The 14,799-nt window shown below is 37.8% G+C and overlaps 4 non-coding genes across 4 annotated transcripts; all 4 read left to right on the top strand.

Moving 5' to 3' along the window:
- Positions 1-1,800: 1,800 nt before the first annotated feature.
- On the top strand, positions 1,801-1,904 carry LOC145665564 (U6 spliceosomal RNA). Its single transcript, XR_014127583.1, has one exon. It is a non-coding gene; the product is annotated as a U6 spliceosomal RNA (small nuclear RNA).
- A 3,866-nt stretch (positions 1,905-5,770) lies between these two features.
- Positions 5,771-5,877, top strand: LOC145665552 (U6 spliceosomal RNA). Its single transcript, XR_014127572.1, has one exon. It is a non-coding gene; the product is annotated as a U6 spliceosomal RNA (small nuclear RNA).
- Positions 5,878-9,746: 3,869 nt separating this feature from the next.
- LOC145665551 (U6 spliceosomal RNA) lies at positions 9,747-9,853 on the top strand. Its single transcript, XR_014127571.1, has one exon. It is a non-coding gene; the product is annotated as a U6 spliceosomal RNA (small nuclear RNA).
- Positions 9,854-13,727: 3,874 nt separating this feature from the next.
- On the top strand, positions 13,728-13,833 carry LOC145665563 (U6 spliceosomal RNA). Its single transcript, XR_014127582.1, has one exon. It is a non-coding gene; the product is annotated as a U6 spliceosomal RNA (small nuclear RNA).
- The last annotated feature ends 966 nt before the right edge of the window (positions 13,834-14,799 follow it).

The following is a 14,799-nucleotide window of genomic DNA, read 5'->3' as shown; positions in this document are numbered from 1 at the left end:
CCATGGACAGACTCGACGTATGTATGAAGCGCTATCCAATCTTCGAGATTTTATAGCATATTATGAGTGTAGAACTGATCATACAGTGGCTATTCTTTCAACGGACTACTCTAAGGCTTTTGATAGAATTCAGCATCAATATTTGTTTAATGTGTTAACTCGCTTTGGTTTTGGTGACAAATTTATCTCTATGATTAAAGGTGTCTATTCTCAGAGAATCACTAAGATGAAGATTAATGGTGGCTTAAGTGTGGCGATTCCTTTTAATAACGGAATCCTTCAAGGCGATAGCATGTCCAGTATTTTATTTAGTTTATCTCTGGCTCCTTTGTTATTTTCTGTTCAATCTCTTTTACCAGGGGTCCCTGTATATAATACTAAAATTGTTGCACAAAGCTATGTCGACGACACACATTACTTCGTGAACAGCCCTGTAGAAATTCAACATATTCTGTATTTACTAACCAAGTATCAAAGAATATCTGGTGCAAAATTAAATGACAGTAAAACGAAAATTATGTGTTTAAATGACAATTGTACTCAAGAGTATGAGGTTTATTTTGCTGTTGTCGACTCTCTTAAAATACTAGGAATTGAATGGTTTCCTAATACCACACGTACCATTACTACTAACTTTGCCCACGTTGCTGCAAAAATTAAAAATATTCTTTATTTTCATAAACATCGTCATTTTAGTTTATTAGGCAGAATGTTGTTTCTTAAACAGACTGGGTATAGCGTACTCTGGCACCTCGCCCAGATTTATCCCCTCCCCCACAATATTGCCCGCTCCTTACATAGTTCTGCGTTGTTTTTCCTTTGGCACGGCAAATTATTACGTGTTTCTTCCACTCAGTTACGTTTGCTTCCCAAGGACGGTGGCATTGGCTTTCTAGATATAAACATTCAAGCCAAAGCTCTCTTGTTACATCGCAGCTGTCAGGTCGCGTGTTCTACTCACAGCACTGTCTCTGCAGCGGTGTTTGCAGCGTGTTTTGCCTGTATTGACCTTGAGGGACCTATCAATGCCTTCCCGTGGAGTTGGAAATATCCTCACCTGAAAGACGTCATAATAGACATGGCTTATGCACTTTTGACAAAATGTGAAATAGAATGCATGTCTGTTAAGGACTTGTATTGGTACTATTTAAACATTCATCCCGCAGTTACACCACATATAATAGTCAAGCAACCCTCTCATAACTGGTCTCGTATCTGGTGTAATGTTCATGCTAAATTTCTGAACTATACCCACAAATCTCTTTGGTATGTTATTGTTAATAACGCATATGAAACAAAAGAACGTTTGTATCACTTAAACATTGGTGCTGATAACTTGTGTAATGTTTGCCAACAACCTGACTCTCTTAGTCATAGATTCGAAACTTGCTCCTCAGTCACTAGTATTTGGCAGCAGTTGTGTGTACTTTTAAGCAAAATATGCCGTCTTCCTCCTTCCTCTTTTCGTGCCACTGCTTTAATACTTTACCCAGATTTTAATTACTACCCTGTTACAAAGAATAATACTGTTATTTGGTTTGTGGCACACACTATTGTCTATTTGTTAACCACCCCCGGACCTTATCACCCTGATCTTTACCTTGCTTTCCTAAAATCCGCTGCTACCAGCATTTCTATTGTTCGTAAGCGAAAATATTTTGCTAATTTTTTAACAGTCTTAACTTAATCGTCTGGTCTTTTGTATATACTATCAATATGTATTGGTGAGTTTTTTTTTAATGTTAAACCTTCCTGTGATCTTTATGTACTACTAAGCATGTAAATAAATAGTTAAAAAAAAAAGCTTCGGCGGTACATATACTAAAATTGGAACGATACAGAGAAGATTAGCATGGCCCCTGCGCAAGGATGACACGCAAAATCGTGAAGCGTTCCACATTTTTTCTCATTTCCAAGCCCAAAAATACAGATAATAACCGAATTAGTACAAACCTACATACTAACTCAACTTTCATATATTATTTATAATTTCCTAGCTCTTCCCTTACAAATGAGAATTATAGTAAACTCAACTTCTGAACAATGTTTGACAAACTGAGGATTCATTTCACTCCACAGCCCTGCACGGGCCGGGTTCAGCCCGGAATGTGACCGACCCAGCCATGCCCGTTTCAAGTAATATAAAACTTAACCGGGCCGGCTCGGCACGGACACTCTGAAAGACGGATCGGAAACTAATGTTGTCAGCGTATGTTAATTGTAATGTGTTTGGGAAACTGACTCGTTATTCGAGACTGCAAAGTACTGTAATACTACTTCTACTACTACTACTTCTACTATTACTACTACGACCACTGCTAATACTACTAACACTCTAAGACTTCGCGTGAGAGTTGACATGTCTGGTGGTACCGAATTTACCTTCTAAGTACAAAAAAATGCGGAGAAATGCTACTTATTATGGCCCGTCTGGGAAGAATCTGAAAAGATGCTTGATCTAAGAGGGACAACGGTGCCACAGTAGGTAAAGCATTCACATTTGGTGCTAGAGGTAGTCGGATCAATACCTGCTCGTGCTATGTGATCTTTGTGGTGGACAAACACCGTGTGCGTGGGAGTTTCCGGGGTGGTCCCGTTTCCTCCCACTGTTTTCGTTTCACAAATTCATCCCATCATCATCCATACGGCCTGAGCCTTAGTTATCCAAAGAACGTCTGATAAAGTCAAGTACTTGATGTACTAAGTAGAATTTGGTACGCTACCACAAGACCACGGAGGCCAAAACCGTGAACTGGCGTACTCGTAAGATCAGTGCAATTTGTAGTAATGTTCAATTAGCAAGGCAAATACCAAATGGTGTTACATGTTTCTGTATTTTTTATAGTATGATACTACAAATATAACAAAATATCATGATCAAACAAATCACCAGGACGCCTGGGTCGATTATGTGTTCCTGGAACGGTGGCTCAGTGGTTGAGCGTTCACCTCTGGTGCATGGAGTTCCTGTTTCAATCCCAGCTCTCGGCAAGTGAACTTTGTGGTGGACAAACACCGTTTGCGTTCTCTAGTTTTCTCCCACTTTATTCATTCCGGCATTTTAGTTATTTCCCATTATCACCGTCTTCTTTAGCCTAGCTGGCATAACTGTGGGACGTAAAACTCCAAGATTTCATTTTCATTGTTTTGTTTTCGTATTACTAGTAATAGTAGTAATGGTATTCGCTGTCGTATTAGTATTGTAATGAGTAGTAGCTGTAGTGGTAGTAGTAATAGTAGTAGGAGTGGCGGCAATAGTAGAATTAGCACCAGCATTCTTAATCATAATAGTAATAGTAGTATTAGCAGTAGTAGTTGTAGTATTAGTATCACATAAAGCGTAGCTGTTTTACATATCTTCTCTATTACTCGTAATGCAATAATCAGTGTAGTATAAGACTTACGTCCATGAGCTGTATTATTGTATAATAAACACGGCTGGAGAGCAAGCACGGATAACAAATAAACAGAGAGAATAGGGCTATGGAAAACAAACCTTGGGTAACCTTTGACACGATTTTCCCATTCGAGAAAGACGAATGGATATTGCAATATAATCAGATACATTTTTCATTTTCCATTCGATATTGAGGGATTGACTTGACTTATCAGACTTGGTTGTTTTCAGGTTGGTTACGCCCGACCCGTTTGTGCTCGGCTTGTTTGTGCCCGGCCAGTTTAAGGTTCGGCCCGGTTAGAACCCGGCCCGTTGTCCGTACGGCTCGAGATTCGGGCCGGGCCGCATTCGGTCGAGCCTGGCACAGAATACAGATCCATCCGGACAGTCTTCGGGCCTGAGTTTTCAGGCCACTGTTTCACTCACGGGACATAAGATGTCGGAACTAATATCTATGAGGTCTTCGTTTAATGAAAGGAATCACATTTCACCTACAGAATTTCTGTCAGAACTTAGCTGCATATTTGAAAATGCTGCCCACTACTGTATTGTTAGTGGACATTAAATGCATATTATAAAACATATAACAGCATCGTTGCGTCCATATTTCATGAATTTAAATGTATAAAAATGCGATGTCTAGTGATGAAAGATAATCGTCCACTTCATTCCTCATCATGAACAATTTTGCTGCCATCTTTGAAACCTCTAACTCATTTCTCTACCATTCCTCACTCACAATGTATTCTTCATACAATTCTCTAGTCTGGAGATAAATTTTATTTGCTCTTACGCCTTTAGCACTTACGAAGTAAATCACGGTCTTCTGTGTTCACAATCGAATGAGGCATTTTACTATTCACACATTAACATAAACAAGCTCCGATGTTTTCGTAATGGCGTTTATAGCTTGCTAACAAATGTAAGCACACAGCGTACATGCGCCAGATGTCCACGCAGCGGCCAAACGCCAAATCATACTTACTTATAAAGCGTGCGTTTACACCACTTAGTGAAATTGCTACTAGTATTATATTTCAATAATTATTGTAAGACATTGTTGAGATATTCTTTCACGATTATAAAATTAAGTATATTCTGATTTTTAACTACCTCAAAAGTTCTCTTCGTAGGTCGGTCTCAATCAAACTAGCAGCAATACTCCCACCCCTACTGATGATATACTGGCCAGGTAGGAACCTTAGACATGACAGAATATTATAATGGGGGTCATATCCCAATACGTCCTCCCTCTACCTACCCCCGTGTAGAGAGTCAATTCACTTCAACTTAAAGAAGTAAGTTTAAAATTAAGTTTCTTAAAACTCAGCAAATTTATACGAAAGGTAGAGTGTTTGGCTTTCCATGGAGCCTGTTACTACTTTAATATCACTGAAGTGGCAAGGGAGTAAATATAACTTATATTCGAAAATAAACATATTTAACCATATATTATTTCTAAGGTTCATAAACACAAAACTACATATTTAAAAAATAACTACAGTAAAGCATGAGATAATTGAAAGTGTATTCTGTGAGGTAAATGCGGGAGTTCGGTGTATGCTAATGATTTAATTGACTAAAATTGAGAGCTGTAATTCTGAAGTAATTAAAGCAGAAACGTTGAGTGCGAATTACTTTTTCGGATTTATATTTGATATTTGTTATTTTGTAATTCTTAGTATGTTAAAAGTTTATTTTAGAATATTGATTAAATAAATGAATAATAAAATGTTGATAAATAGTCACATGCTTTCTATAATATTCTAATCAAACATTATTTTTTAAATTCATTTCTTTGGTTTTCGTACTGATAAAGAAGAAGCATTCTCTTGTTTGTTAAGATACCAAAATAACAATAAGTGTTCTGGCAACTAGTGATGAGTCTGAAAACGCTGTTGCTTCAAACAAGTTTGAAAGTTAATGGCACCTTTTCGCGGTAAAATGAATTACATCAAAAATTTTGGAGCATTCCAGATTGGCATATGTAAAATAGAGTCATTAATAATCCAAAATACTTTGACTAATATGTCGACAAAGAAACATGAATGTATTTATAATATCAGAGATGTTAATTTCTTCGGAAATGACACTTTATTCTATAGGGTAAACCCACTTTCTTCACCCTTCTGGCGTCACTGACTTTAGAACTGCTATAACATTATTTTAATTACGAAAATTTATATAAATAATATAAGGCAATATTGTTGATGTTAGATCAACCAGAAAATTAAGCTGCATTTTTTAATATAACAGATATCAAGTACTCACAGTAATTCCTAACTATGGGTCATGGAAAAATAATTAACTCCCGCTACGGATAAGTTGTAACCAGTTGTTACTATATATACCGAGTGCATAGGAGGCGCGGACGTACTCGCTTCGGCGGTACATATACTAAAATTGGAACGATACAGAGAAGATTAGCATGGCCCCTGCGCAAGGATGACACGCAAAATCGTGAAGCGTTCCACATTTTTTCTCATTTCCAAGCCCAAAAATACAGATAATAACCGAATTAGTACAAACCTACATACTAACTCAACTTTCATATATTATTTATAATTTCCTAGCTCTTCCCTTACAAATGAGAATTATAGTAAACTCAACTTCTGAACAATGTTTGACAAACTGAGGATTCATTTCACTCCACAGCCCTGCACGGGCCGGGTTCAGCCCGGAATGTGACCGACCCAGCCATGCCCGTTTCAAGTAATATAAAACTTAACCGGGCCGGCTCGGCACGGACACTCTGAAAGACGGATCGGAAACTAATGTTGTCAGCGTATGTTAATTGTAATGTGTTTGGGAAACTGACTCGTTATTCGAGACTGCAAAGTACTGTAATACTACTTCTACTACTACTACTTCTACTATTACTACTACGACCACTGCTAATACTACTAACACTCTAAGACTTCGCGTGAGAGTTGACATGTCTGGTGGTACCGAATTTACCTTCTAAGTACAAAAAAATGCGGAGAAATGCTACTTATTATGGCCCGTCTGGGAAGAATCTGAAAAGATGCTTGATCTAAGAGGGACAACGGTGCCACAGTAGGTAAAGCATTCACATTTGGTGCTAGAGGTAGTCGGATCAATACCTGCTCGTGCTATGTGATCTTTGTGGTGGACAAACACCGTGTGCGTGGGAGTTTCCGGGGTGGTCCCGTTTCCTCCCACTGTTTTCGTTTCACAAATTCATCCCATCATCATCCATACGGCCTGAGCCTTAGTTATCCAAAGAACGTCTGATAAAGTCAAGTACTTGATGTACTAAGTAGAATTTGGTACGCTACCACAAGACCACGGAGGCCAAAACCGTGAACTGGCGTACTCGTAAGATCAGTGCAATTTGTAGTAATGTTCAATTAGCAAGGCAAATACCAAATGGTGTTACATGTTTCTGTATTTTTTATAGTATGATACTACAAATATAACAAAATATCATGATCAAACAAATCACCAGGACGCCTGGGTCGATTATGTGTTCCTGGAACGGTGGCTCAGTGGTTGAGCGTTCACCTCTGGTGCATGGAGTTCCTGTTTCAATCCCAGCTCTCGGCAAGTGAACTTTGTGGTGGACAAACACCGTTTGCGTTCTCTAGTTTTCTCCCACTTTATTCATTCCAGCATTTTAGTTATTTCCCATTATCACCGTCTTCTTTAGCCTAGCTGGCATAACTGTGGGACGTAAAACTCCAAGATTTCATTTTCATTGTTTTGTTTTCGTATTACTAGTAATAGTAGTAATGGTATTCGCTGTCGTATTAGTATTGTAATGAGTAGTAGCTGTAGTGGTAGTAGTAATAGTAGTAGGAGTGGCGGCAATAGTAGAATTAGCACCAGCATTCTTAATCATAATAGTAATAGTAGTATTAGCAGTAGTAGTTGTAGTATTAGTATCACATAAAGCGTAGCTGTTTTACATATCTTCTCTATTACTCGTAATGCAATAATCAGTGTAGTATAAGACTCTTACGTCCATGAGCTGTATTATTGTATAATAAACACGGCTGGAGAGCAAGCACGGATAACAAATAAACAGAGAGAATAGGGCTATGGAAAACAAACCTTGGGTAACCTTTGACACGATTTTCCCATTCGAGAAAGACGAATGGATATTGCAATATAATCACGATACATTTTTCATTTTCCATTCGATATTGAGGGATTGACTTGACTTATCAGACTTGGTTGTTTTCAGGTTGGTTACGCCCGACCCGTTTGTGCTCGGCTTGTTTGTGCCCGGCCAGTTTAAGGTTCGGCCCGGTTAGAACCCGGCCCGTTGTCCGTACGGCTCGAGATTCGGGCCGGGCCGCATTCGGTCGAGCCTGGCACAGAATACAGATCCATCCGGACAGTCTTCGGGCCTGAGTTTTCAGGCCACTGTTTCACTCACGGGACATAAGATGTCGGAACTAATATCTATGAGGTCTTCGTTTAATGAAAGGAATCACATTTCACCTACAGAATTTCTGTCAGAACTTAGCTGCATATTTGAAAATGCTGCCCACTACTGTATTGTTAGTGGACATTAAATGCATATTATAAAACATATAACAGCATCGTTGCGTCCATATTTCATGAATTTAAATGTATAAAAATGCGATGTCTAGTGATGAAAGATAATCGTCCACTTCATTCCTCATCATGAACAATTTTGCTGCCATCTTTGAAACCTCTAACTCATTTCTCTACCATTCCTCACTCACAATGTATTCTTCATACAATTCTCTAGTCTGGAGATAAATTTTATTTGCTCTTACGCCTTTAGCACTTACGAAGTAAATCACGGTCTTCTGTGTTCACAATCGAATGAGGCATTTTACTATTCACACATTAACATAAACAAGCTCCGATGTTTTCGTAATGGCGTTTATAGCTTGCTAACAAATGTAAGCACACAGCGTACATGCGCCAGATGTCCACGCAGCGGCCAAACGCCAAATCATACTTACTTATAAAGCGTGCGTTTACACCACTTAGTGAAATTGCTACTAGTATTATATTTCAATAATTATTGTAAGACATTGTTGAGATATTCTTTCACGATTATAAAATTAAGTATATTCTGATTTTTAACTACCTCAAAAGTTCTCTTCGTAGGTCGGTCTCAATCAAACTAGCAGCAATACTCCCACCCCTACTGATGATATACTGGCCAGGTAGGAACCTTAGACATGACAGAATATTATAATGGGGGTCATATCCCAATACGTCCTCCCTCTACCTACCCCCGTGTAGAGAGTCAATTCACTTCAACTTAAAGAAGTAAGTTTAAAATTAAGTTTCTTAAAACTCAGCAAATTTATACGAAAGGTAGAGTGTTTGGCTTTCCATGGAGCCTGTTACTATTTTAATATCACTGAAGTGGCAAGGGAGTAAATATAACTTATATTCGAAAATAAACATATTTAACCATATATTATTTCTAAGGTTCATAAACACAAAACTACATATTTAAAAAATAACTACAGTAAAGCATGAGATAATTGAAAGTGTATTGTGTGAGGTAAATGCGGGAGTTCGGTGTATGCTAATGATTTAATTGACTAAAATTGAGAGTTGTAATTCTGAAGTAATTAAAGCAGAAACGTTGAGTGCGAATTACTTTTTCGGATTTATATTTGATATTTGTTATTTTGTAATTCTTAGTATGTTAAAAGTTTATTTTAGAATATTGATTAAATAAATGAATAATAAAATGTTGATAAATAGTCACATGCTTTCTATAATATTCTAATCAAACATTATTTTTTAAATTCATTTCTTTGGTTTTCGTACTGATAAAGAAGAAGCATTCTCTTGTTTGTTAAAGTACCAAAATAACAATAAGTGTTCTGGCAACTAGTGATGAGTCTGAAAACGCTGTTGCTTCAAACAAGTTTGAAAGTTAATGGCACCTTTTCGCGGTAAAATGAATTACATCAAAAATTTTGGAGCATTCCAGATTGGCATATGTAAAATAGAGTCATTAATAATCCAAAATACTTTGACTAATATGTCGACAAAGAAACATGAATGTATTTATAATATCAGAGATGTTAATTTCTTCGGAAATGACACTTTATTCTATAGGGTAAACCCACTTTCTTCACCCTTCTGGCGTCACTGACTTTAGAACTGCTATAACATTATTTTAATTACGAAAATTTATATAAATAATATAAGGCAATATTGTTGATGTTAGATCAACCAGAAAATTAAGCTGCATTTTTTAATATAACAGATATCAAGTACTCACAGTAATTCCTAACTATGGGTCATGGAAAAATAATTAACTCCCGCTACGGAAAAGTTGTAACCAGTTGTTTCTATATATACCGAGTGCATAGGAGGCGCGGACGTACTCGCTTCGGCGGTACATATACTAAAATTGGAACGATACAGAGAAGATTAGCATGGCCCCTGCGCAAGGATGACACGCAAAATCGTGAAGCGTTCCACATTTTTTCTCATTTCCAAGCCCAAAAATACAGATAATAACCGAATTAGTACAAACCTACATACTAACTCAACTTTCATATATTATTTATAATTTCCTAGCTCTTCCCTTACAAATGAGAATTATAGTAAACTCAACTTCTGAACAATGTTTGACAAACTGAGGATTCATTTCACTCCACAGCCCTGCACGGGCCGGGTTCAGCCCGGAATGTGACCGACCCAGCCATGCCCGTTTCAAGTAATATAAAACTTAACCGGGCCGGCTCGGCACGGACACTCTGAAAGACGGATCGGAAACTAATGTTGTCAGCGTATGTTAATTGTAATGTGTTTGGGAAACTGACTCGTTATTCGAGACTGCAAAGTACTGTAATACTACTTCTACTACTACTACTTCTACTATTACTACTACGACCACTGCTAATACTACTAACACTCTAAGACTTCGCGTGAGAGTTGACATGTCTGGTGGTACCGAATTTACCTTCTAAGTACAAAAAAATGCGGAGAAATGCTACTTATTATGGCCCGTCTGGGAAGAATCTGAAAAGATGCTTGATCTAAGAGGGACAACGGTGCCACAGTAGGTAAAGCATTCACATTTGGTGCTAGAGGTAGTCGGATCAATACCTGCTCGTGCTATGTGATCTTTGTGGTGGACAAACACCGTGTGCGTGGGAGTTTCCGGGGTGGTCCCGTTTCCTCCCACTATTTTCGTTTCACAAATTCATCCCATCATCATCCATACGGCCTGAGCCTTAGTTATCCAAAGAACGTCTGATAAAGTCAAGTACTTGATGTACTAAGTAGAATTTGGTACGCTACCACAAGACCACGGAGGCCAAAACCGTGAACTGGCGTACTCGTAAGATCAGTGCAATTTGTAGTAATGTTCAATTAGCAAGGCAAATACCAAATGGTGTTACATGTTTTTGTATTTTTTATAGTATGATACTACAAATATAACAAAATATCATGATCAAACAAATCACCAGGACGCCTGGGTCGATTATGTGTTCCTGGAACGGTGGCTCAGTGGTTGAGCGTTCACCTCTGGTGCATGGAGTTCCTGTTTCAATCCCAGCTCTCGGCAAGTGAACTTTGTGGTGGACAAACACCGTTTGCGTTCTCTAGTTTTCTCCCACTTTATTCATTCCAGCATTTTAGTTATTTCCCATTATCACCGTCTTCTTTAGCCTAGCTGGCATAACTGTGGGACGTAAAACTCCAAGATTTCATTTTCATTGTTTTGTTTTCGTATTACTAGTAATAGTAGTAATGGTATTCGCTGTCGTATTAGTATTGTAATGAGTAGTAGCTGTAGTGGTAGTAGTAATAGTAGTAGGAGTGGCGGCAATAGTAGAATTAGCACCAGCATTCTTAATCATAATAGTAATAGTAGTATTAGCAGTAGTAGTTGTAGTATTAGTATCACATAAAGCGTAGCTGTTTTACATATCTTCTCTATTACTCGTAATGCAATAATCAGTGTAGTATAAGACTCTTACGTCCATGAGCTGTATTATTGTATAATAAACACGGCTGGAGAGCAAGCACGGATAACAAATAAACAGAGAGAATAGGGCTATGGAAAACAAACCTTGGGTAACCTTTGACACGATTTTCCCATTCGTGAAAGACGAATGGATATTGCAATATAATCACGATACATTTTTCATTTTCCATTCGATATTGAGGGATTGACTTGACTTATCAGACTTGGTTGTTTTCAGGTTGGTTACGCCCGACCCGTTTGTGCTCGGCTTGTTTGTGCCCGGCCAGTTTAAGGTTCGGCCCGGTTAGAACCCGGCCCGTTGTCCGTACGGCTCGAGATTCGGGCCGGGCCGCATTCGGTCGAGCCTGGCACAGAATACAGATCCATCCGGACAGTCTTCGGGCCTGAGTTTTCAGGCCACTGTTTCACTCACGGGACATAAGATGTCGGAACTAATATCTATGAGGTCTTCGTTTAATGAAAGGAATCACATTTCACCTACAGAATTTCTGTCAGAACTTAGCTGCATATTTGAAAATGCTGCCCACTACTGTATTGTTAGTGGACATTAAATGCATATTATAAAACATATAACAGCATCGTTGCGTCCATATTTCATGAATTTAAATGTATAAAAATGCGATGTCTAGTGATGAAAGATATTCGTCCACTTCATTCCTCATCATGAACAATTTTGCTGCCATCTTTGAAACCTCTAACTCATTTCTCTACCATTCCTCACTCACAATGTATTCTTCATACAATTCTCTAGTCTGGAGATAAATTTTATTTGCTCTTACGCCTTTAGCACTTACGAAGTAAATCACGGTCTTCTGTGTTCACAATCGAATGAGGCATTTTACTATTCACACATTAACATAAACAAGCTCCGATGTTTTCGTAATGGCGTTTATAGCTTGCTAACAAATGTAAGCACACAGCGTACATGCGCCAGATGTCCACGCAGCGGCCAAACGCCAAATCATACTTACTTATAAAGCGTGCGTTTACACCACTTAGTGAAATTGCTACTAGTATTATATTTCAATAATTATTGTAAGACATTGTTGAGATATTCTTTCACGATTATAAAATTAAGTATTAAGTGTAACTGATTTTTAACTACCTCAAAAGTTCTCTTCGTAGGTCGGTCTCAATCAAACTAGCAGCAATACTCCCACCCCTACTGATGATATACTGGCCAGGTAGGAACCTTAGACATGACAGAATATTATAATGGGGGTCATATCCCAATACGTCCTCCCTCTACCTACCCCCGTGTAGAGAGTCAATTCACTTCAACTTAAAGAAGTAAGTTTAAAATTAAGTTTCTTAAAACTCAGCAAATTTATACGAAAGGTAGAGTGTTTGGCTTTCCATGGAGCCTGTTACTATTTTAATATCACTGAAGTGGCAAGGGAGTAAATATAACTTATATTCGAAAATAAACATATTTAACCATATATTATTTCTAAGGTTCATAAACACAAAACTACATATTTAAAAAATAACTACAGTACAGCATGAGATAATTGAAAGTGTATTGTGTGAGGTAAATGCGGGAGTTCGGTGTATGCTAATGATTTAATTGACTAAAATTGAGAGTTGTAATTCTGAAGTAATTAAAGCAGAAACGTTGAGTGCGAATTACTTTTTCGGATTTATATTTGATATTTGTTATTTTGTAATTCTTAGTATGTTAAAAGTTTATTTTTAGAATATTGATTAAATAAATGAATAATAAAATGTTGATAAATAGTCACATGCTTTCTATAATATTCTAATCAAACATTATTTTTTAAATTCATTTCTTTGGTTTCGTACTGATAAAGAAGAAGCATTCTCTTGTTTGTTAAAGTACCAAAATAACAACAAGTGTTCTGGCAACTAGTGATGAGTCTGAAAACGCTGTTGCTTCAAACAAGTTTGAAAGTTAATGGCACCTTTTCGCGGTAAAATGAATTACATCAAAAATTTTGGAGCATTCCAGATTGGCATATGTAAAATAGAGTCATTAATAATCCAAAATACTTTGACTAATATGTCGACAAAGAAACATGAATGTATTTATAATATCAGAGATGTTAATTTCTTCGGAAATGACACTTTATTCTATAGGGTAAACCCACTTTCTTCACCCTTCTGGCGTCACTGACTTTAGAACTGCTATAACATTATTTTAATTACGAAAATTTATATAAATAATATAAGGCAATATTGTTGATGTAAGATCAACCAGAAATTAAGCTGCATTTTTTAATATAACAGATATCAAGTACTCACAGTAATTCCTAACTATGGGTCATGGAAAAATAATTAACTCCCGCTACGGAAAAGTTGTAACCAGTTGTTACTATATATACCGAGTGCATAGGAGGCGCGGACGTACTCGCTTCGGCGGTACATATACTAAAATTGGAACGATACAGAGAAGATTAGCATGGCCCCTGCGCAAGGATGACACGCAAATCGTGAAGCGTTCCACATTTTTCTCATTTCCAAGCCCAAAAATACAGATAATAACCGAATTAGTACAAACCTACATACTAACTCAACTTTCATATATTATTTATAATTTCCTAGCTCTTCCCTTACAAATGAGAATTATAGTAAACTCAACTTCTGAACAATGTTTGACAAACTGAGGATTCATTTCACTCCACAGCCCTGCACGGGCCGGGTTCAGCCCGGAATGTGACCGACCCAGCCATGCCCGTTTCAAGTAATATAAAACTTAACCGGGCCGGCTCGGCACGGACACTCTGAAAGACGGATCGGAAACTAATGTTGTCAGCGTATGTTAATTGTAATGTGTTTGGGAAACTGACTCGTTATTCGAGACTGCAAAGTACTGTAATACTACTTCTACTACTACTACTTCTACTATTACTACTACGACCACTGCTAATACTACTAACACTCTAAGACTTCGCGTGAGAGTTGACATGTCTGGTGGTACCGAATTTACCTTCTAAGTACAAAAAAATGCGGAGAAATGCTACTTATTATGGCCCGTCTGGGAAGAATCTGAAAAGATGCTTGATCTAAGAGGGACAACGGTGCCACAGTAGGTAAAGCATTCACATTTGGTGCTAGAGGTAGTCGGATCAATACCTGCTCGTGCTATGTGATCTTTGTGGTGGACAAACACCGTGTGCGTGGGAGTTTCCGGGGTGGTCCCGTTTCCTCCCACTGTTTTCGTTTCACAAATTCATCCCATCATCATCCATACGGCCTGAGCCTTAGTTATCCAAAGAACGTCTGATAAAGTCAAGTACTTGATGTACTAAGTAGAATTTGGTACGCTACCACAAGACCACGGAGGCCAAAACCGTGAACTGGTGTATTCGTAAGATCAGTGCAATTTGTAGTAATGTTCAATTAGCAAGGCAAATACCAAATGGTGTTACATGTTTCTGTATTTTTTATAGTATGATACTACAAATATAACAAAATA

Source organism: Thermobia domestica, chromosome 11, assembly GCF_964235325.1.
Source record: "Thermobia domestica chromosome 11, izTheDome1.hap1.1, whole genome shotgun sequence".
NCBI lineage: Eukaryota > Metazoa > Arthropoda > Insecta > Zygentoma > Lepismatidae > Thermobia > Thermobia domestica.
The sequence above is the reverse complement of the archived record's forward strand: the minus strand, read 5'-3'. Positions and strand labels throughout refer to the sequence as shown.